General features: G+C 43.1%; 1 protein-coding gene across 1 annotated transcript in view; it reads left to right on the forward strand.

Annotated features, from left to right (window-relative positions):
• Positions 1–25,157, forward strand: part of guca1d (guanylate cyclase activator 1d) — a 45,164-nt gene that overhangs the window by 16,557 nt on the left and 3,450 nt on the right. The window lies entirely within an intron of this gene.

Raw genomic sequence — 25,157 nt, forward strand, 5'->3', positions numbered from 1 at the left:
ATCCAATTGAAAGCTATGATCCCTTATTTATGTCACTTGTTAAATCCACTTCAATCAGTGTAGATGAAGGGGAGGAGACAGGTTAAAGAAGGATTTTTATGCCTTGAGACATGGACTGTGTATGTGCCATTCAGAGAGTGAATGGGCAAGACAAAATATTTAAGTGACATTGAACAGGGTATGGTAGTAGGTGCCAGGCACACCGGTTTGAGTGTGTCAATAACTGCAATGTTGCTGGGCCAAGTCTGTCCAATACTATATATATATTTTCTCTTTGTATTGCATAGAGATATAGTCACTGACCAATGCCCTGCATTGAAGAGAGTGGCCACTACGGAAGCACCAATGAGGTTGCTCTTTCACCTGTGCAACATTACAGGACAGATTCATGTGGGAAACATCAACAGCCAGGTCACCCGTGATACAAGTCAGTATTAGACATCCATCCATTTCTGAGGACGTCGGGAGATGATGTGAAAATTGGACACTAGGGGCAACAGTGAGCCTTCAAGTAGGTTTCAGTTTTGCTAGGGCGTTGTGGACGGGGATAGTGGATGGGCATGTGCATCTGCCACTGGTGCAAAAGGTTGCATGTTCGAATCTAGCGATAGAAAGTTGTTTTTAAGATGTTTGTTTTAAACCTATCCCAAACCTTACCTTAACCCAGTGCTTCTCAATTATTTTCTGTTACGCCCCCCCCCCCTAGGAAGAAGTAAACATTTCGCGCCCCCCAACTCTCCGCCGCGACTGTAAATAGTATCATTTGTCTATAAAATTGTTGTAAGTACACCTCTGCATAACATTGTATCCTTATTAACATTAAAGAAAAAAGAAAGAAATATAGATCAACTTACAACAAAGAATAACTTTATTAACATTGTTTTTTAGTCTTTAACAGAAAAGACTTAAAGTGCATCAATTTGCCTGAAATTTAAAAAAGATTTCAATCCTTATTTAAACTGTAAATTTTTTTTGACCATTTGATACTGAAAAATAAAATATAATCAATAAATAATAATACATTCTAATTGATCAGCAACATTAACTCAGGAGCACAATATATGAAACACTTTGACCTATAAAACAAAAATGAATTAAACAATTTGTGCTGATTTTTTTTAAATCAAAATGAGGAAGTCAGGATTAATGGCTAAAATGAGCACGTTTTGCAGAGCACAGCTTTTCGAAGCGGGGTTTGAAGCATGATACTGCAACTCTCAGCTCCTGCTCAATGTTTAGCTGGGACCTGTACTTGGTCTTCAGTGCAGCAACAGCAGAGAAGACAGTCTCACAAAGATAAGATGTTGCAAAAGGAAGAAGAATGCCCATGGCCCTCTGCCCTATGAGTGGATACTGCCTCTCTACACTCAGCCAGAATTCACTCAGTGTCTGTGATGTGAACCTCAGTCTCAATGTGGAGTCCAACGTCATATCAATGAACTGGTCCTCCTCTGCAGAGCTGAAACCAGTTGGAGCTGGTGCATTGAAAGGATCTCTCACCCAGTCATATTGGGAACTGTTTTCAGGGAAGTACTTTTTAAAGAATCCCATCAGTGATGAAATATGCTCCTTAATATATGGAATCACTGAGGTGGCATCATAGTCAGTAGTGTCAACAAATTCATGCAGGTTCTCGAATAAATCAGTATTTCCTTCATCAAGTCGCCTGCCCCACATTGCAAGCTTTCGAGTGAAAGAGCTGATCTTGTCTGTCACCTGAGGGAGGTGTTTATCTTTCCCTTGAAGCTGTAGATTTAGTTCATTTAGCTTTCCAAATATGTCACTCAGGTAGGCCGGTTTTGCCAGGAAGTTTTCATCACAAAATTTTCTGCTAGGTCATACTTGTGCTCCTGCTCCGAAAACATTCTTATCTGCTCTCTGAGCTCTAAAACTCGGGACAAGACTTTTCCTCGTGACAGCCACCTTGCTTCACTGTGAAACAGCACAGCTTGATGTTCAGCTCCCATCTCCTCACAGATAGCAGAGAAGACTCTTGTTTTTAGTGGTCTGGTCTTTATAAAATTGACTACACCTACAATGTCAGTCATAACCTCACTTAATTCAGAGGAAAGGTGCCTTGATGCCAGTGCTTCTCTGTGTATAACACAGTGTGTCCACTCAGCATTAGGTGAGGCCTTCTTGATGAGTGCCCGAAGTCCTTTTCTCATCCCTGCCATGGTCTGTGCACCATCACTGCAAACACCAATGCATTTCTCCCACTTTAGCCCATTCTCAGTCAGGAAGTAGTCCAGCATTTTGAATAGCTCTTCAGCTGTGGCTCTGTCTCTGACATATTTACAAAAAAGTAGATCCTCACACAGGGAGTTTGTCATGTCAAAAGGTACATAAGCGATAAACAAACAGTCTTTGTTGCTGTCAGTTGCTTCATCGAACTGTAAGGCAAAACGTTTGTCTTTGAGTTTATCTACCAGCTGTTCTTTAAGATCGTTAGCAATGTCATTTATACGTCTGGCGACATTGTCATTGGACATAGTTTTTATTTTTGCAGCACTTGCGTCATCCAGCATGACAGAGACCATGTCTAATGCTGCAGGCAGTATCAGCTCCTCTGCTATGGAGTGTATTTTTTTGCACTGAGCAATTTGGTACGCCACCTTATATGATGCTAACAGTGCTCGCTGGTTTACTGAAGTAGCATTCACAAAGCGGGACGATTGTTGGCAATATTCGGCACGTTTTCGCTGAAAAAACTCAAGCGGCTTATCAGCGTGATTGGGGTGTAATGTCTTTAAGTGACGCCTTAATTTATTTGGCTTCATGCTGTCCGCTGCCAACATTTTTAGACACAGTAAACATACCGGTCTTTCCTCGTCTCCCACCGTAGTCACAGTGAAGCCAAGCGCTACATACGCTTCGTCATATTTCCTTGTCTTAGCTTTCGGGAGACTTACGTTTGTCTCATTATGTCCGTCTCTCTCCGCCTTTCTTTTCATCCCTGTTAAATATTTTTCCATGGTGTCTCTTAAGGGTTTGTTATCTGCACTTCATATCTCCTGCTCTGTGCTGTGTGCTCTTGTTCGGTGCAAAAACACCCTACTCCCTGCGGCAAAAAAAAGCATGTTCCCCGGGGTCCTTCACAAATAGTGGGGCGCGCCCCCCTTGGGGTGCTCGGAGCGATGCCGGGGGGGGGGGGGGGGGGGGGGGGGGGCGCGCCCCACTATTTGAGAAGGACTGCCTTAACCATTCAGAGTTAACACTTAACCTTAAGATTTTGGAGTTGATGCCTAAACCTAAAACTAACCTTAAAAATTCAGAGTTAATGCCTGAACTTAACCCTAACCTTAAAAATTCAGAGTTAATGCCTAAACTTAACTTTAAACACATTTCGAAATTTGATGTTTGGAAAACAACTTTGAAATTTGAAGTTTGAGAAACATGGATGAATGTCTAATTTTGACGTGGAACTGTGAGATCTTGTTGAGCATCAAAGTGGAAAGGAGAGGGTGGGAAAGAGGAACATGAGGGATTTATTGTTTTAATTTCTACAGTATGTTTTGTGAATACATGCACACTAACACGCTTGAGGATTCATACAACACTATTTTCATTGTAGCTGTTTAAGTAGTTTATCAACACCTTACATAATGTATGGAGGCAATATGAGACAAAAAATGTGGCCGACTGGCTTGATTCGCTCTTATGTAGCAAAATTTGAAATTGTGTTTTTTACATTGGATAAAAGTAGACTCAGAGCTAGAAAATTGTATATCATACACTACAGTTGACGAACAATGGGAAAGTAATTCTGCTTTGAAAGTTGATAATGCCTTTTTTGAGAAAATGGCACTTAAATGTTTTGGTACACCTACTGGAGAGCTCTCCTTTGTCTATACTCATTCAGCATCATTCACACCCTCTTAGGCCTTATCCCCACCCATCTCTTTAAGGATTCACATGTGAGGCCATGTGCTAAACAGAGTGAGTATGGTAGTGTACTAAACAACCAAAGATTTGAGGACTAAAGGCTGGTTTAGAATACGTCTATCGACATGTCTGTATACAGTTGTTGCAGTGACATCCAGAACATTCTATTGTCGTCGGACATCAAACTTGTCGTTGACGTTTTGAAAAAGTATAAACACAAAAACGATAGGCTGCATGACATCAGCAGCCTGGTGGCTCAAAATAGCATAACTGGTGTATTTTCACACCAATAAACCCATCCATTTAAAAATGAATTTAGTATATGTCAATCTAGCAAACCAGGCAACTAAAGAAACTTTCTAAACAATGTTTTGGTTCGTGTCTAGCTTATTAGCTAGCTAGCTAACGTTAAGTTCAAATAATGAACATATCATATAGTTGACAACGTCTTAACTTTAGCTAACTTGTATTCATTATTACAGGAAAATAAACTCTCAACAAGATCATTCTTTACAAGTTAATGGTGAGTTATTTACAGAAAATAGCTTACGGTTGTGAGTGTAATGAAATAAAAGCAGGGCATTCTACCAGAGAATTTTTGAACTTTGACACTGTCTTGTTGGCCTAACGTTATATCCTAATCTGACTTTGGTGCAGGTCATGTTGTTCTTCACATTACCATCTCTGGTAAACAGACACTATATCAAATAAAATTAGAGTTTATTTGTCACATGCACAGGATACAGAAGGTGTAAACGGTACAGTGAAATGGTTACTGGCAAAGTGGAGTCTTTTGTTTAGACACGAAGCTAGCTAGCTAGCTAAACAAACAATGAGCCATAATCCAAACTCATAATGTTACTACCCTGCATGAATCTACAGGTAGCTAAAGCTAACCAACTAGGTTCAATATTAGCTAGTTAGTTAACTTTAGGCTATTACTAGCAATGCGAAGGGATCTGAGATACGAATAATATTACTACACAGATCATACACATAATGTTAGCTAGCAAGCCAGCCAGCTAACGTTAGCTAGCTAGCTAAGAGTATTCTTTAACGTGCAATGAAAATTCATTTCTGACAAAATGAGAAACATGTAATATCTGAAAATGTAGCTAGCTAGAATCTCTTACCCGTATTCATGGATGAACACTTCTCCCTCGCTGTCACAGATGCCATGGATGCCCTGAGTTTGAAGATGTAATCTGGAGACAGGTGTTTTATACAACAGCCTTATGTGAAAAGTGGAGAGCCTTAGCAACACTTTTGCAGTTCTTTCTGATATTTAAAAAGAAAGGATTACCTACACATACTGAGCAGCTCATGTTACACAGTTGAAGTCGGATGTTTACATACACCTTAGCCAAATACATTTAAACTCAGTTTTTCACAATTCCTGACATTTAATCTGAGTAAAAATTCCCTGTTTTAGGTCAGTTAGGATCACCACTTTATTTTAAGAATGTGAAATGTCAGAATAATAGGAGAGAGAATGATTTATTTCAGGTTTTATTTCTTTCATCACATTCCCAGTGGGTCAGAAGATTACATACACTCAATTAATATTTGGTAGCATTGCCTTTAAATTGTTTAACTTGGGTCAAACGTTTCGGGTAACCTTCCACAAGCTTCCCACAATAAGTTGGGTGAATTTTGTCCCATTCCTCCTGACAGAGCTGGTGTAACTGAGTCATGTTTGTAGGCCTCCTTGCTCGCACACACTTTTTCAGTTCTGCCCACAAATTTTCTATAGGACTGAGGTCAGGGCTTTGTGATGGCCACTCCAATACCACAACTTTGGAAGTATGCTTGGGGTCATTGTCCATTTCGAAGACCCATTTGCGACCATGCTTTAACTTCCTGACTGATGTCTTGAGATGTTGCTTCAATATATCCACATCATTTTCCTACCTCCTGATACCATTTATTTTGTGAAGTGCACCAGTCCCTCCTGCAGCAAAGCACCCGCACAACATGATGCTGCCACCCATGTGCTTTATGGTTGGGATGGTGTTCTTCGGCTTGCAAGCCTCCCCCTTTTTCCTCCAAACATAACGATGGTCATTGTGGCCAAACAGTTCTATTTTTGTTTCATCAGACCAGAGGACATTTCTCCAAAAAGTACGATCTTTTTCCCCATGTGCAGTTGCAAACCGTAGTCGGGCTTTTTTATGGCGGTTTTTCGAGCATTGGCTTCTTCCTTGCTGAGCGGCCTTTCAGGTTATGTCGATATAGGACTCGTTTGACTGTGGATATAGATCATTTTGTACCTGTTTCCGCCAGCATCTTCACAAGGTCCTTTGCAGTTGTTCTGGGATTGATTTGCACTTTTCGCACCAAAGTACATTCATCTCTAGGAGACAGAACGCGTCTCCTTCCTGAGCGGTATGACGGCTGCGTGGTCCCATGGTGTTTATACTTGCGTACTATTGTTTGTAGAGATGAACGTGGTACCTTCAGGCATTTGGAAATTGCTCCCAAGGATGAACCAGACTTGTGGAGGTCTCAAAAAACAAATTCTGAGGTCCTGGCTGATTTCCTTTGATTTTCCCATGATGTCAAGCAAAGAGGCACTGAGTTTGAAGGTAGGCCTTGAAATACATCCACAGGTACACCTCCAATTGACTCAAATGATGTCGAATAGCCTATCAGAAGCTTCTAAAGCCATGACATCATTTTCTGGAATTTCTCAAGCTGTTTAAAGGCACAGTCTATTATAAGTGAAATAATCTGTCTGTAAACAATCGTTGGAAAAATTACTTGTGTCATGCGCAAAGTAGATGTCCTAACCGACTTGCCAAAACTATAGTTTGTTAACAAGAAATTTGTGAAGTGGTTGAAAAACGAGTTTTAATGACTCCAACCTAAGTGTATGTAAACTTCTGACTTCAATTGTATGTGAACATTTTCATATTTGCTTATATAATCTTAGACAAAAATTATTGCAATTCAAAATAACCCATAGGATTTACTATACTCGTGCCAGAATGTGTGCAATGCACCCAGAAATGTCAATGTTAGAGATGCAAAAAAACTAAAATGAACTCTATTACATACAGTATGCTGTGGTCCTGTGACAAACTGACACTATGTTTGGATAATATCTGTGCTGTCATTTCATTGTGTCTAGGGATTTATATTCATCCATCTCCATGACACAATACCCCATAATGTCAAAGTGGAATTATATTTTTTTCTTTTCTTTTTTACAAATTAATAAAAATTGAAAAGGTGAAATGTCTTGGGTCCGTAAGTATTCAACCCCTTTGTTATGGCAAGCCTAAATAAGTTCAGAAGTAAACATTTGCTTAACAGGTCACATAAGTTGCATGTGTGCAATAACAGTGTATTACCGTCATTTCCGGACTATAAAGCGCACCTGTATATAAGCCGCACCCACTGAATTTTAAAAAAAGTATTATTTTGAACATAAATAAGCCGCACATGTCTATAAGCCGCAGGTGCCTACCGGTAAATTGAAACAAATTAACTTTACACAGGCTTTAACGAAACACGGCTTGTAACAAAAATAAATAGGCTTTAACGAAACACGGTTTGTAACAAAAATAAATAGGCTTTAACGAAACACGGCTTGTAACAAAAAAATAAAAAAATTAGCAGTAAACAGTAGCCTACCAAGAAAGTCATTGGTCACTATCTTCCTCCTCCTGTGCACTGAAACCATCTCCTTCGGTGTCGGAGTTGAATAGCCTCAGAATTGCTTCATCCGATATTGGATCGTTTTCATTGTCACTCTCGTCACTTTCATCCGGAAGCAAATCCCCCGCTGAGCCCTCTTCAACACGCAGCAGTCCAGCCTTTCAAAACCTGTTGATGATAGTGGATTTTTTGACAATGCTCCACGCTGTCAGGACCCACTGGCAGACTTGACCATAAGTTGCTCTTCGCATGCGGCCCGTTTTAGTGAAGGATTTCTCCCCACTTGTCATCCAAGCCTCCCACTGAACACGGAGCGCCACCTTAAATGCACGATTTACACTGATGTCGAGTGGCTGCAAATACTTTGTTGTACCCCCAGGAATCAGGGTGACAAAATGACTACCGTAATCAGAATGATGGGAAGTTTGAGAGCGCTCAATTTAATCTAAACAGTAAACAAAAAAAGTTGTTTGACCTTAACCCGTTCGGCAATTTCATTGGTCTAATGAAAGCTTCATGCCGGCAAAAAACTGAGCACGTCACAGAATGTGTTTTTTTGGTAAAAAAAATGTGAAAGCGGAAAAAATCCATATATTAGCCGCGTCATTGTTTAAGCCGCGAGGTTCAAAGCCTGGGAAAAAAGTTGCGGCTTATAGTCCGGAAATTACGGTACATGCTTTTTGAATGACTACCTCATCTCTGTACCACATACATACATTTATCTGAAAGGTCCCTCAGATAAACAGTGAATTTGAAACACAGAATCAACCACAAAGACCAGAGAGGTTTTCCAATGCACCTATTGGTAGATCAGCCTGGTCTCATAGAGACTGGACGTAACATAGTAAATGTAAATCCGTGAAACTCAATTTAGTATGATATATTACGTTTCGTATGGTTACATAAGACAGATGGTTACTTAACACAAAATCAAAAGTAGGGTGTGTCATGACATGGCCCTTTGGGGTGTATATCATGGCTCCCCACCTCTCTCACTCAATTCAATTCAAGGGGCTTTATTGGCATGGGAAACATATGTTAACATTGCCAAAGCAAGTGAAGTAGATAATAAACAAAAGTGAAATCAACAATAAAATGAACAGTACTCTCACGGAAGTTCCAAAAGAATAAAGACATTACAAATGTCATATTATGTATATATACAGTGTTGTAACGATGTGCAAATGGTTAAAGTACAAAAGGGAAAATAAATAAACATACATATGGGTTGTATTTACAATGGTGGTTGATATTCACTGGTTGCCCTTTTCTTATGGTCACAAATCTTGCTGTTGTGATGGCACACTGAGGTATTTCACCCAGTAGATATGGGAGTTTTGTTTTCAAATTCTTTGTGGATCTGTGTAATCTGAGGGAACTATATATCTCTAATATGATCATACATTTGGCAGGAGGTTAGGAAGTTCAGCTCAGTTTCCACCTCATTTTGTGGGCAGTGTGCACATAGCAATGTCTTCTCTTGAGAGCCAGGTCTGCCTACGGCAGTCTTTCTCAATAGCAAGGCTATGCTCACTGAGTCTGTATAGTCAAAGCTTTCCTTAAGTTTGGGTCAGTCACAGTGGTCAGGTATTCTGCCACTGTGTACTCTCTGTTTAGGGCCAAATAGCATTCTAGTTTGCTCTGTTTTCTTGTTTACATTTACGTCATTTAGCAGACGCTCTTATCCAGAGCGACTTACAAATTGGTGCATTCACCTTATGATATCCAGTGGAACAATCACTTTACAATAGTACATCTATATCTTTTTTGGGGGGGGAGGGTAGGGTGGGGTTAGAAGGATTACTTAATCCTATCCCAGGTATTCCTTAAAGAGGTGGGGTTTCAGGTGTCTCCGGAAGGTGGTGATTGACTCCACTGTCCTGGCGTCGTGAGGGAGCTTGTTCCACCATTGGGGTGCCAGAGCAGCGAACAGTTTTGACTGGGCTGAGCGGGAACTGTGCTTCTGCAAAGGTAGGGAGGCGAGCAGGCCAGAGGTGGATGAACGCAGTGCCCTTCTTTGGGTGTAGGGACTGATCAGAGCCTGAAGGTACGGAGGTGCCGTTCCCCTCACAGCTCCGTAGGCAAGCACCATGGTCTTGTAGCAGATGCGAGCTTCAACTGGAAGCCAGTGGAGTGTGCGGAGGAGCGGGGTGACGTGAGAGAACTTAGGAAAGTTGAACACCAGACGGGCTGCGGCGTTCTGGATGAGTTGGAGGGGTTTGATAGCACAGGCAGGGAGCCCCGCCAACAGCGAGTTGCAGTAATCCAGACGGGAGATGACAAGTGCCTGGATTAGGACCTGCGCCGCTTCCTGTGTGAGGCAGGGTCGTACTCTACGAATGTTGTAGAGCATGAACCTACAGGATCGGGTCACCGCCTTGATGTTAGCGGAGAACGACAGGGTGTTGTCCAGGATCACGCCAAGGCTCTTAGCACTCTGGGAGGAGGACACAATGGAGTTGTCAACCGTGATGGCGAGATCATGGAACGGGCAGTCCTTCCCCGGGAGGAAGAGCAGCTCCGTCTTGCCGAGGTTCAGCTTGAGGTGGTGATCCGTCATCCACACTGATATGTCTGCCAGACATGCAGAGATGCGATTCGCCACCTGATTATCAGAAGGGGGAAAGGAGAAGATTAATTGTGTGTCATCTGCGTAGCAATGATAGGAGAGACCATGTGACAGAGCCAAGTGACTTGGTGTATAGCGAGAATAGGAGAGGGCCTAGAACTGAGCCCTGGGGGACACCAGTGGTGAGAGCACGTAATTCTTTCCAATGTGTCAAGTAATTATCTTTTTGTTTTCTCATGATTTGGTTGGGTCTAATTGTGTTGCTGTCCTGGGGCTCTGTGGGGACTGTTTGTGGTTGTGAACAGAGCCCCAGAATCAGCTTGCTTAGGGGACTTTTCTCCAGGTTCATCTGTCTATATAATGGTTTTGTTACGGACGGTTTGTGAATCGCTTCCTTATATGTGGTTGTAGAATTTAACATCTCTTTTCTGGATTTTGATAATTAGCGGATATTGGCCTAATTCTGTTCTGCATGCATTATTTGGTGTTTTACGTTGTACACAGAGAATATTTTTTCAGAATTCTGTATGCAGAGTCTCAATTTGGTGTTTGTCCCATTTTGTGAATTCTTGGTTGGTGAATGGACACCAGACCTCAAAACCATAAAGGGCAATGGGTTCTATAACTGATTCAAGTATTTTTAGCCAGATCCTAATTGGTATGTAGAATTTTATGTTCGTTTTGATGGCATAGAATGCCCTTCTTGCCTTGTCTCTCAGATCGTTCACAGCTTTGTGGAAGTTACCTGTGGCGCTGATGTTTAGGCCAAGGTATGTATATTTTTTTGTGTGCTCTAGGGCAACGGTGTCTAGATCTAATTTGTATTTGTGGTCCTGGCGACTGGACCTTTACTGAGATTTACTGTCAGGGCCCAGGTCTGGCAGAATCTGTGCAGAAGAACTAGGTGCTGCTGTAGGCCCTCCTTGATTGGTGACAGAAGCACCAGGTCATCAGCAAACAGTAGACATTTGACTTCAGATTCTAGTAGGGTGAGGCCGGGTGCTGCAGACTGTTCTAGTGCCCTCGCTAATTCATTGGGGCTTAAGCTGCATCCCTGTCTCACCCCACAGCCCCGTGGGAAGAAATGTGTGTGTTTTTTGCCTATTTTAACCGCACACTTGTTGTTTGTGTACATGGATTTTATAATGTTGTGTGTTTTTCCCCCAACACCACTTTCCATCAATTTGTATAGCAGACCCTCATGCCAAATTGAGTCAAAGGCTTTTTTTTAAAAAATCAACAAAGCATGAGAAGACTTTGTCTTTAGGGTGTGCAGGGTGAATACATGGCTTGTCGTATGATAATTTGGTAAAAAGCCAATTTGACATTTGCTCAGTACATTGTTTTCACTGAGGAAATGTACCAGTCTGCTGATAATGATAATGCAGAGGATTTTCCCAAGGTTGCTGTTGACGCATATCCCACGGTAGTTATTGGGGTCAAATTTGTCTCCACTTTTATGGATTGGGGTTATCAGTCCTTGGTTCCAAATGTTGGGGAAGATGCCAGAGCTAAGGATGATGTTAAAGATTTTTAGTATTGCCAATTGGAATTTGTTGTCTGTATATTTGATCATTTCATTGAGGATACCATCAACACCACAGGCCTTTTTGGGTTGGAGAGTTTTTATTTTGCCCTGTAGTTCCTTCAATGTAATTGGAGAATCTAGTGAGTTCTGGTAGTCTTTAATACTTAATTCTAAGATTTGTATTTGATCATGTTTATGATCTTGCTGTTTGTTCTTTTTAATAGAGCCCAAAAGATTGAAGAATAGTTTACCCATATATCTCCATTTTGGATAGATAATTATTTTTGTTGTTGTTTGTTTAGTGTTTTTTTGCCAGAAGTGGTTAGAGTCAATGGATTCTTCTATTACGTTGAGCTGATTTGTGACGGGGCTGTTCCTTCTTTTTCTGAAGTGTATTTCTGTATTGTTTTAGTGATTCACCATAGTGAAAGCGTAGACTCAGGTTTTCTGGGTGTCTATGTTTTTAGTTGGAAAGGTTTCTCAATTTCTTTCTTAGGTTTTTGCATTCTTCATCATACCATTTGTCATTGGTCATTTTCTTTGGTGTTCTGTTTGAAATTTTTAGATTTGATAGGAAAGCTGAGAGGTCAAATATACTGTTTAGGTTTTCTACTTCCAAATTTACACCTTCACTATTACAATGGAATGTTTTGTCCAGGAAGTTGTCTAAAAGGGATTACATTTGTTGTTTGCCTAATTGTTTTTTGGTAGGTTTTCCACACTATGTTCCTTCCATCTATAGCATTTATTAATATTACTCAGTTCCTTTGGCTTTGATGCCTCATGATTGAGTATTGCTCTGTTCAAGTAAACTGTGATTTTGCTGTGATCTGATAGGTGTGTCAGTGGGATGACTGTGAACGCTCTGAGAGACTGGGTTGAGGTCAGTGATAAAGTAGTCTAAAGTACTACTGCCAAGAGATGCTCTGTACCAAATTAGCATACCCCCTGAGTCCCTTCCCTGTTTCACACCTGGTAGTTTGTTGGATGGGACTACCAGCTCTCTGTAACCTAGAAGGCAACCAGTGGGTCCGTCTCCTCTATACCATGTTTCTTGTAGGATGACAATGTCTGTATTTCCGATTTCCAGGTTCATGCTCTTTAGGCCAAAGGCAGATGACCTCAGGCCTTGGATATTCTAGGATGAGATCGTGAAGGCTTTGTGTTCCATAAAGTGTCCAATGTTGTTGGTCGTGTGGTTTGGCCTCAGGCCAGTAAGTGTTTATTTTATTTTATTTATTTCACCTTTATTTAACCAGGTAGGCAAGTTGAGAACAAGTTCTCATTTACAATTGCGACCTGGCCAAGATAAAGCAAAGCAGTTCGACACATACAACAACACAGAGTTACACATGGAGTAAAACAAACATAAAGTCAATAATACAGTAGAAAAATAAGTCTATATACAATGTGAGCAAATGAGGTGAGATAAGGGAGGTAAAGGCAAAAAAGGCCATGGTGGCAAAGTAAGTACATTACAGCAAGTAAAACACTGGAACGGTGGATTTGTAGTGGTAGAAAGTGCAAAGTAGAAATAGAAATAATGGGGTGCAAAGGAGCAAAATAAATAAATACAGTAGGGGAAGAGGTAGTTGTTTGGGCTAAATTATAGATGGGCTATGTACAGGCGCAGTGATCTGTGAGCTGCTCTGACAGCTGGTGCTTAAAGCTAGTGAGGGAGATAAGTGTTTCCAGTTTCAGAGATTTTTGTAGTTCGTTCCAGTCATTGGCAGCAGAGAACTGGAAGGAGAGACGGCCGAAGGAGGAATTGGCTTTGGGGGTGACCAGAGAGATATACCTGCTGGAGCGCGTGCTACAGGTGGGTGCTGCTATGGTGACCAGTGAGCGGAGATAAGGGGGGACTTTACCTAGCAGGGTCTTGTAGATGACCTGGAGCCAGTGGGTTTGGCGACGAGTATGAAGCGAGGGCAAACCAACGAGAGCGTACAGGTCGCAGTGGTGGGTAGTATATGGGGCTTTGGTGACAAAACGGATGGCACTGTGATAGACTGCATCCAGTTTGAGTAGGGTATTGGAGGCTATTTTGTAAATGACATCGCCGAAGTCGAAGATTGGTAGGATAGTCAGTTTTACGAGGGTATGTTTGGCAGCATGAGTGAAGGATGCTTTGTTGCGAAATAGGAAGCCAATTCTAGATTTAACTTTGGATTGGAGATGATTAGGACCTTGAGCGTGACTGAGGTGCACCCATGACCAGCTCTGAAACCAGATTGCATAGCGGAGAAGGTGCGGTGGGATTTGAAATGGTCGGTAATCTGTTTGTTGACTTGGCTTTCGAAGACCTTAGAATGGCAGGGTAGGATAGATATACATTGGGGGAAAAAAGTATTTGATCACCTGCTGATTTTGACAATGGACGGGGCCATGTACCATCAAATCTTGGGTGAGAACCTCCTCCCCTCAGCCAAGGCATTGAAAATGGGTCGTGGATGGGTATTCCAGCATGACAATGACCCAAAACACACGGCCAAGGCAACAAAGGAGTGGCTCAAGATGAAGCACATTAAGGTCCTGGAGTGGCTTAGCCAGTCTCCAGACCTTAATCCCATAGAAAATCTGTGGATGGAGCTGAAGGTTCGAGTTGCCAAACGTCAGCCTCGAAACCTTAATGACTTGGAGAAGATCTGCAAAGAGGAGTGGGACAAAATCCCTCCTGAGATGTGTGCAAACCTGGTGGCCAACTACAAGAAACGTCTGACCTCTGTTATTGCCAACAAGGGTTTTGCCACCAAGTACTAAGTCATGTTTTGCAGAGGGGTCAAATACTTATTTCCCTCATTAAAATGCAAATCATTTTATAACATTTTTGATATGCGTTTTTCTGGATTTTGTTGTTATTCTGTCTCTCACTGTTCAAATGAACCTACTATTCAAATTATAGACTGATCATTTCTTTGTAAGTGGGCAAACGTACAAAATCAGCAGGGGATCAAATACTTTTTTCCCTCACTGTAGGTCTGTAGCAGTTTGGGTCAAGAGTGTCCCCTCCTTTGAAGAGGGGGATGACAGCAGCTGCTTTCCAATCTTTTGGAATCTCAGACGACACGAAAGAGAGGTTGAACAGGCTAGTAATAGGGGTTGCAACAATTTTGGCAGATCATTTTAGAAAGAAAGGGTCCAGATTGTCTAGCCCGGCTGATTTTTAGGAGTCCAGATTTTGCAGCTCTTTCAGAACATCAGCTGACTGGATTTGGGAAAAGTAGAAATGGGGAAGGCTTGGGCGAGTAGCTGTGGGGGGTGCAGTGCTGTTGACCGTGTAGGGGTAGCCAGGTGGAAAGCATGGCCAGCCGTAGAAAAATGCTTATTGAAATTCTCAATTATAGTGGATTTATCGATGGTGACAGAGTTTCCTATCCTCAGTGCAGTGGGCAGCTGGGAGGAGGTGTTCTTATTCTCCATGGACTTTACAGTGTCCCAGAACTCTTTTGAGTTTGTGTTGCAGGAAGCAAATTTCTGCTTGAAAAAGCTAGCCTTGGCTTTTCTAACTGCCTGTGTATATTGGTTTCTAACTTCCCTGAAAAGTTGCATATCACGGGGGCTGTTCAATACTAATGCAGAACGCCACAGGATGTTTTTGTGTTGGTTAAGGGCAGTCAGGTCTGGAGAGAACCAAGGGCTATATCTGTTCCTGGTTCTAAATTTCTTGAATGGGGCATGCTTATTTAAGATGGTGAGGAAGGCATTTAAAAAAAATAACCAGGCATCCTCTACTGACGGGGCGAGGTCAATATCCTTCCAGGATACCCGGGCCAGGTCGATTAGAAAGGTTTGCTCGCTGAAATGTTTCAGGGAGCGTTTGACAGTGATGAGTGGAGGTCGGTCGTTTGACCGCTGACCCATTATGGATGCAGGCAATGAGGCAGTGATCGCTGAGATCTTGTTTGAAAACAGCAGAGGTGTATTTAGAGGGCAAGTTGGTTATGATGATATCTATGAGGGTGCCCGTGTTTACGGCTTTGGGGTGGTACCTGGTAGGTTCATTGATAATTTGTGTGAGATTGAGGGCATCAAGCTTAGATTGTAGGATGGCTGGGGTGTTAAGCATGTCCCAGTTTAGGTCACCTAACAGCACGAGCTCTGAAGATAGATGGGGGGCAATCAGTTCACATATGGTGTCCAGAGCCCAGCTGGGGGCAGAGGGTGGTCTATAGCAGGCGGCAACGGTGAGAGACTTGTTTTTGGAGAGATGGATTTTTAAAAGTAGAAGTTCAAATTGTTTAGGTGCAGAACTGGATAGTAGGACAGAACTCTACAAGTATGAGCAGAGCCTGCTGAGCATCTGGTACATGCCACTGGCTTGGGCAAGTGTAAGAGTGGGGTTTGGGCCTGTTCTCCTGGGCGTATGTGTGACTTCCATGTTGAGGCCCTCTTTGCGGGGGTGGGGTGCATGGGGTGGGCTGGAGGGGAATAGGTCTGATCTGAGGTGGCCTAAATGGGGTGTGGGCATGGTTGACGTGGGGGGGTGTTGATTGGTTGGGGTGGGGTTGTGTATGTGGCTGGTGGTGTTGTGGTCTGGATGTTGTCCTCTCGGCGTGGGTCCTCTATGTGTAGGTCCGGGGGTGGGTGGAAGTCTTTTCATGGTAGCAGGGTTGATATAACCACAGGTGCATTGGGGAAAGTAGAAGAAGCTTTTTCAATCACTCCCTTGAGTGTTGTTGCCACCCTTTCCAGCTGTGTTCTCAGGTCGTTTGTGCCTGTGTGTATTATTATGTGGCTAGGTGAACCTGGTTGGTCCTCAGACAGAAGGTCTAGGGCGCGCTGGGTGTTTGGACACCAGAGTTTAGACACACTGTGTTTCTGGTATATATTTCCCGTTTGAGTCCATAAGGAGTACAATCTGTGTCTTGTGTATGTCCTCAGTGGGTATGGGGGGGATATCAGGAGGGCTATCAGGGGGGTGCTCAGAGGGGGTGAGACCCTGGGCTTGGGGTTCTTCATTTGTCTGTCCCGCTGTGATGTCGACGCTATGATCAGGGTCTGGGGTGGACTGTTCTGCTGTGGTGTTTAGACTTTTGTCAGGAGCTGAGGTTGGCTGTTCTGCTGGCTTCTCTGCGAGGGTGGCCACCTCTCTAGTGGGTTGTTCTCTGTCACACGCCATCCCCCTCAACCTCTCCTCCAGCAGTCTGATCCTCTCCTCTAGTGCTCTGTTCTCCTCTTGCTCCTGCTTTTTCTCCTGTTGAACTTGTCTCACCACAGTCCAGAGTGCAGATATGTCTCTCTCCACTTCCAGCTCTCCGGGTCTGGTTAAGGGGGTGTTTTTGTGCTGGACTGTTGTCTGGGTCTGTGCTGACTGGCATGTAATCACCTGCTGTTCCAGCTCCACCTGCCTTGCCTCCAGCTGGATGAATTTATCCTTCATTTCAATGAGGGAGTAGTACTCTGTGCTGGGAGGTTGACTTTCCGCTTGGGGTTGCTTGTCTGTGGGGTTATATAATGAAGAGATCTGGTCTGACCCGCTCGGGGTGGGGTTATCTTTCTCAAGGGAGAGCTTCTCCTGCTGAGCTAATTCTTTGATTAGGTGAAAGTCCAGCTGAAACTGTTTGTGGTTGCCTTGTACCAATACTGTTCCAGAGTTATGGAGATGTATATTAGCTGACTCAGAGTCCTCGTTGTCTAGTATCCTGAGTTTCCACCACTCGTTAACACCCCCCCTCTTAACAGAGGGGTAGTGTGCTAATATAGCACTGTGCCATGCCAGGGGATGGTCTGTGTGGAGGATGAGGTTGCTGATGTTCCCATTTTTATAATAGTCAGCAAAAAGTGTCTCTTGATTTTCCATAAGGAACTTGCTTTTGTGCTCTTTTCGTGTCTTATCATTCTTTACATACACAGGGTACTGTATTTTAATTACCTCTGAACAGCGGGAAGCAGCTTCGAAGGCCTCTCCATTTGGTCAGAGTAGACTGTGCGACTCTCCTGCCATTGTTGGGCTGAAGGGCTTTGACACCTCTCACTTGACGTCAGTGCTAATTGAAGTTGTATCAAGCTTGGTAGCCTTAACTTAGCATTCATTCCTTATGAAGTATTGTAATGTATTTTTCTTCTTAGCGTTTGGAAATAAAATATAGCTTCAGACTAAATATTACTCACTCAGTTCCAGATTGGATGTCTTAGACTTATAATAACTAGTATGCAGCTGGAAATTACGTAAATCTAGTACGAGAATACCGACAACCGCCAAAACATCTATCCTAAAAACATGGTACGCCTGATGTATCCATTACAACAGACACTATCCAGAGCCGCGGGGAAAGCAACAAACACTAAGGACATTGTGACTTCTGGGGAAATTAACCAGAGGCTCTCTGATGAACTGACTCTCCAGCAGACGGACAGGCGATTCCAACAGAGAAGACAACATAAATATATACATTGCAATTATTCTCGAATGAGCGGCCATTCATGTGGAAAGGATTAGCATTTCAATTAATATAATATCCACTGTGTGTAGTGAATCCATTTTGTCTTTTCTGCTCTTTCTCAGTCCCCACCCTTTTCCTATGTCTACCAAGCCATCATATTGGCTTCGTCCGCTAGGGACTTTTTCTTTGTATCATGTAGTAACCCATATATCTACTGTTTGTTTGTTATGTAATTATGTGTCATTATTTAGTTAGTTAGTAAATAAATAATTAAGCCAATTTGTATATCGTCTAGCAACTCAAAGGTTGTGAGTTTGACTCGCTTAATGGACAACTTTAGCATTTTAGCTAATTAGCAACTTTTCAACTATACTGAACAAAAATATTAACACAACATGTAAAGTGTTGGTCACATTTTTCATGAGCTGAAATAAAAGATCCTCGAAATTATCCATATGCACAAAAACCTTATTTTGCTCAAATTTTGTTCACAAATTGTGAAGTGAATCTATCCACCTGACAGGTGTGGTATGTCAAGAAGCTGATTAAACAGCATGATCATTACACAGGTGCACCTTGTGCTGGGGACAATAAAAGGCCACTCTAAAATGTGCAGTTTTGTCACACAACACAATGCAACAGATGTCCCAAGTTTTGAGGGAGTGTGCAATTGGCATTCGGACTGCAGGAATGTCCAACAGAGCTGTTGCTAGGGAATTTAATGTTAATTTCTCTACCATAAGCCACCTCCATTGTTGTTTTAGAGAATTTGGTAGTACATCCAACCGGCTTCACAACCGCAGACCACATGTAACCAGGACCTCCACATCCGGCTTCTTCACCTGCGGGATCGTCTGAGGAGGGGGGCTATTCCCTCCCAGGCCCACCCATGGCTGCACCAGTGCCCAGTCATGTGAAATCCATAGATTAGGCCTAGTGAATGTGAAATCCATAGAATAGACCTAATGAATGTATTTCAATTGACTGATTTTCTTCTATGAAGTGTAACAGTAAAATCTTTGAAATTGTTGCATGTTGCATTTATATTTTTTGTTATGTATACTTAGTATGTTAGCTAACCCTTCCCCTAACCCTTACCTTAACCCTTTTAGCTAACCCTTTCCCTAACCCTAACCTTAACCCTTTAACCTAACTACTAACCTTAACCCTAACTCCTAGCCTAGTTAACGTTAACCAGCTAGCTAATGTTAGCCACCTCGCAACAATTTGTAACATATCATATGTTTTTCAAATTCATAACATATTGTATATTTTGCAAATTCGTAACATATTGTACGTTTTTGTAAATTAGTAACATATAATATGAATTGTAATTCATAACATATCATACGAAATTGGTGATGGACATCCACAAATGAATACATTCCATACGAAACGTAACATATACTAAATGGATACTGGATTTACATACAGAATAATACCAAATGCTTTGAGACCAGGTTGGGTAGATGGGTAAAAAAAAGCAGACATTGAGTATCCCTTTGAGAATGGTAAAGTTCTTAATCACACTTTGGATGGTGTATCAATACACCCAGTAACTGCAAATATACAGGCATCCTTCCTAACTCAGTTGCCTGAGAGGAAGGAAACTGCTTAGGGATTTCACCATGAGGCCAATGGCGACTTTAAAACCTTAACAGAGTTGAATGGCTGTGATAGGAGAAAACTGAGGATGGATCAACAACATTGTAGTTACTCCACAATACTAACATACTGTAAATGACAGAGTGAAAAAAGGAAGCCTGTACAGAATAAAAATATTTCAAAACATTCATTAAGACACTGAAATTAAATTGCTGAAAATGTTGCAAAGAAATTAACTTCATGTCCTAAATACAAAGCGCTATGTCTCGGGCAAACACAGCACATCATAGAGTAGCACTCTTTATATTCTCAAGCATGGTGGTGGCTGCATCATTTTATGGGTATGCTTGTCATCGGCAAGGACTAAGGAGTTTTTTTAGGGTAAAAATAAATGGAATAGAGCTAAGCACAGGCAAAATCATAGATAAAAACCTGGCTACATCTGCTTTCCAACAGACACTGGGAGACAAATTCACCTTTCCGCAGGACAATAACCTAAAACACAAGGTCAAATATACACTGGAGTTGCTCACCAAGACGACATTGAATGTTCCTGAGTGGCCGAGTTACAGTTTTTACTTAAATCGGCTTGAAAATCTATAGCAAGATTTCAAAATGGCTGTCTAGCAATGATCAACAACCAACTTGACAGAGCTTGAAGATTTTTTTTAATAATATGCAAATATTGTACAATCCAAGTATGCAAAGTTCTTAGAGACTTACCAAGAAAGACTCTGTCACGTCCTGACCATAGAGAGCTCTTATTTTCTATGGTAGAGTAGGTCAGGGCGTGACTGGGGGGTTCATCTAGTTTAGTTTTTCTATGTTTGGGTGATTTGTATGATTCCCAATTAGAGGCAGCTGGTAATCGTTGTCTCTAATTGGAGATCATACTTAAGTAGCATGTTTTCCACCTGTGGGTTATGGGATATTGTGTTTATGTGTAGTTGCATTGTCATCACGGTTCATTTATTCTTTATTGTTTTGTAATTTTTCTAAGTTTCACTTTCTAATAAATTATGTGGTACGCTACTCACTCTGCGCCTTGGTCCGATCATTATTACAAAGAACGTGACAGAATATCCCATCATACCAGGACCAAGCAGCGTGACCAGGAGGAGCAGGGATCCTGGGCACGGGAGAGAAGGGAGTAGAGGACTTCCTGGACGTGGGAGGAGATCATGGCAGGAGACAAGAGCCTGGCATGGAAGCAGGCGGAGGCAGCGAAGGAGGATCAACGACGACTCTGGGGTTCGCAACCACAACGGAAGCCTGAGAGACAGCACAAATGTTTTTTTGGGGGGGGCACATGGAGTGGTCGGCGAGGGGCGAGTCGGAGAGCGAAGAGGAATATTGGGAGAGAGTGAGCGAGGAGTATTGTGAGATAGTTGAGGGGAGTGATGAGGTAGAGTGGATGGTTTGGTGTCTGGAGCAAGACAGTCGCCGTGAGGAGCGTGGGACTAGTCAGGCACCATGTTTTGCGGAGATATGCAATGTGTCTCCAGTGCACATCCACAGCCCGGTGCGTTCTTTGCCAGCTCCTCGCACTGGCCGTGCGAAAGTGAGCATCCAGCCAGGACGGGTTGTGCCGGCTCTACGCTCCAGACCTCCGGTGCGCCTCCACGGTCCAGTATATCCTGCACCGGTTCTACGCACCAGGTCTCCAGTGCGCCTCCACAGCCCAGTACGTCCTGTGTCTGCTCCTCGCACTCTTCCTGAAGTGCGTGTCCCCAGTCAGGTACGTCCTGTGCCTGCTCCCCGCACTCGCCCTGAGGTGCGTGTCACCAGTCCGGCGCCACCTGTGCCGGTTTTACGCACCAGGTCTCCAGTGCGCCTCCACAGCCCAGTGCGTCCTGTGCCTGCTCCCCGCACTCGCCCTGAAGTGCGTGTCACCAGTCTGGTGCCACCTGTACCGGCTCCACGCAGTGGGCCTCCAGTGCGCATTCCCAGTCCAGTACGTCCTGTGCCTCTTCCTCGCACTCTTCCTGAAGTGCGTGTCCTCAGTCAGGTATGTCCTGTGCCTGCTCCCCGCACTCGCCCTAAGGTGCGTGTTACCAGTCTGGCGCCACCTGTGCCGGCCCCATGCATCAGGCCTCCAGTGCGCCTTCCCGTTCCAGAGCTTCCAGCGACGGTCCCCAGTCCAGAGCTTCCAGCGACGGTCCCCAGTCCAGAGCTTCCGGCGACGATTCCCAGTCCAGAGCTTCCGGCGACGTTTCACAGTCCGGAACCTCCAACGACGGTCCACAGTCCGGAGCCTCCTGAGACGGTCCACAGTCCGGAACCTCCTGAGACGGCCCACGGTCCGGGACCTCCTGAGACGGCCCACGGTCCGGGACCTCCAGCTTCAAGGCCAGAGTCTTCTTCTGCATTGGTGCCCAGTTCAGGCACAGTGTTCAGCCTGGGTCCATGGCTGGATCCGCAGGATGAGCGGGTTCTTTGGCCCGCACCAGAGCCGCCCCCGATACTGGTGGATCTGTGGGATGAGCGGGTTCTTCATCCCGCAGCAGAGCCACCACCGATGCTGGCGGATCCGCGGGATGAGCCAGTACTTTGCCCCGCACCAGAGCCACCACCGCCGCTAGACAGCCCCCCTAACCCTCCCTTTTTGTTTCAGGTTTTGCGGTCGGAGTCCGCACCTTTGGGGGGGGGGGGGGGTATTGGGTACTGTCACGTCCTGACCATAGAGAGCTCTTATTTTCTATGGTAGAGTAGGTCAGGGCGTGACTGGGGGGTTAATGTAGTTTATATTTTCTATGTGGGGTTCTAGTTTAGTTTTTCTATGTTTGGGTGATTTGTATGATTCCCAATTAGAGGCAGCTGGTAATCGTTGTCTCTAATTGGGGATCATACTTAAGTAGCATGTTTTCCACCTGTGGGTTATGGGATATTGTGTTTATGTGTAGTTGCATTGTCGTCACGGTTCGTTCATTCTTTATTGTTTTGTAATTTTTCTAAGTTTCACTTTCTAATAAATTATGTGGCACACTACTCACGCTGCGCCTTGGTCCGATCATTATTACAAAGAACGTGACAGACTCACAGCTGTAGTCAGTGCCAAAGGGGCTTCTATGTACTGACTTAGGGGTGGGAATACTTATGTAAAAGAGATATTTCTGTATTTCATTAAAACATTTAAAAATACATGTTTTTACTTTGTCATTATGGGGTGTTGTGTGTCGATGGGTGACACAACAAAAATCTATTTAATCAGTTTTGAATTCACGCAGTAACACAACAAAATATGGAATAAGTCAAGGGGTAGGAATGCTTTCTGAATTCTTTCCATTAGATTATGTGTTTTATAAAATGAATGAAAAAAATAAATGTATGATAAAATCTGGAAACCTTACATTGACCATCTTGAGGAGTGTGACATTTCCTAACAGACATAATGGTGTTTGAATTTTATATGTACACTGAGTGCTCTTTCAGAGGGTGAATGGGCAAGACAAAATATTTAAGTGCCTTTGAAAGGGGTATGGTAGTAAACTGAGCAAAAAAAGAAACGTCCTCTCACTGTCAACTGCATTTATTTTCAGCAAACGTAACATGTGCAAATATTTGTATGAACATAAGATTCAACAACTGAGACATAAACTGAACAAGTTCCACAGACATGTGACTAACAGAAATGGAATGTGTCCCTGAACAAAGGGGGGGTCAAAATCAAAAGTAACAGTCAGCTGTAACAGTAACAGTCAGCCACCAGCTGCATTAAGTACTGCAGTGCATCTCCTCCTCATGGACTGCACCAGATTTGCCAGTTCTTGCAGTGAGATGTTACCCCACTCTTCCACCAAGGCACCTGCAAGTTCCCGTACATTTCTGGGGGGAATGGCCCTAGCCCTCACCCTCCGATCCAACAGGTCCCAGATGTGCTCAATGGGATTGAATCCCATTAAGCACGTCCCTGTAGCGCTGTCTTAGGCGTCTCACAGTACCGACATTGCAATTTATTGCCCTGGCCAAATCTGCAGTCCTCATGCCTCCTTGCAGCATGCCTAAGGCATGTTCACGCAGATGAGCAGGGACCATGGGCATCTTTCTTTAGGTGTTTTTCAGAGTCAGTAGAAAGGCCTCTTTGGGTGTCCTAAGTTTTCATAACTGTGACCTTAAATGCCTACCGTCTGTCAGCTGTTAGTGTCTTAACGACCGTTCCACAGGGGCATGTTCATTAATTGTTTATGATTCATTGAACAAGCATGGGAAACAGTGTTTAAACCCTTTACAATGAAGATCTGTGAAGTTATTTTGATTTTTTATGAATTATTTGAAAGACAGGGTCCTGAAAAAGGGACGTTTCTTTTTTTGCTGAGTTTAGGTGTCAGGCGCACCTATTTGTGTCAAGAACTACAACGCTGCTGGGTTTTTCACGCTCCACAGTTTCCTGTGTATATCTAGAATGGTCCACCACCCAATGGACATCCAGCCAACTTAACACAACTGGGGAAGCAATGGAGTCAACATGGGCCAGCATCCCTGTGGAACACTTTCGACACCTTTCAGTCCATGCCCGACGAATTGATTCTGTTCTGAGGGCCAAAGGGGGTGCACCTCAATAATAGGAAGGTGTTCCTAATGTTTTTTTATCTGTATGGAAAGGGGAGGCTACTGTGTGTTTTTCTACCTTCATGGACAGGGCATGTTGTGGTGTGTATCAGGTGTTGTGGTTGTGCTGTTGTCATGCTGTTTGTGTTTATTTTTGTCTTTTTTATCAAAGATAAAATAAATAATTATGTTGGATATAATGTTTCATGTAATTATAATTTTGTTCATCATGATCAATGGCTCTATTCAAACTGTAAAGCTTAAGTCTTACAGATTCCACTGGAGAAATGTAGAGGTCATTTCCCATTGAGCCAACGTAAGCAGTCGGGGTGTGCCGATTTTGTCATACTTGTATTCGCAATCGTAACCGTTTATCACACTTGATACTTGTAATCGGATTTACTCGTGGTCGGAAAACCCGGAAGTGTGCTTTAAATGCCGGTAAAGCCTATACCTCAAGTGCGCATTACTCCGCTATCACTCAGATCACATTGTTATGTTCCTTCACTCATTCACACGTAAATGACCCTGACAGATGAAAATGCACGTTAGGGCTATTTACTTACTTAGTCCTATTCAATTATCAACGAAATAGGCTAATACAGTAAATAGACTAATGCATGGCTGGCTACTACTGCCTGCATTTACTCCAGACAGATTTAGATGAAGGTAGGATAATTAACTTTACCCATATATGGGTTCACTTTAGAGAGGAGCAAAATTTCTCTCCTGACAATTATGCCACAACATTTGATCAATCAAAATAAACTACATTTGTTATTTTATTTTCTAATGATCTGTAGCTCAGTAAACATGCCTGGGCGAGAATAAATAATAATAGCAAGAAGCATGGACTTGGATCAAGACGTAACAACAGACATTGTCAACAATAGAATAATTATACAGACAGACAAAGGAGGGCTACTAAACAATGCCAAGTAGACAGACAAAAACAACCCTATGGCCTCAGCAAAGTCTA

Source organism: Salmo salar, chromosome 04, assembly GCF_965601325.2.
Source record: "Salmo salar chromosome 04, fSalSal1, whole genome shotgun sequence".
Taxonomy (NCBI): Eukaryota; Metazoa; Chordata; class Actinopteri; order Salmoniformes; family Salmonidae; genus Salmo; species Salmo salar.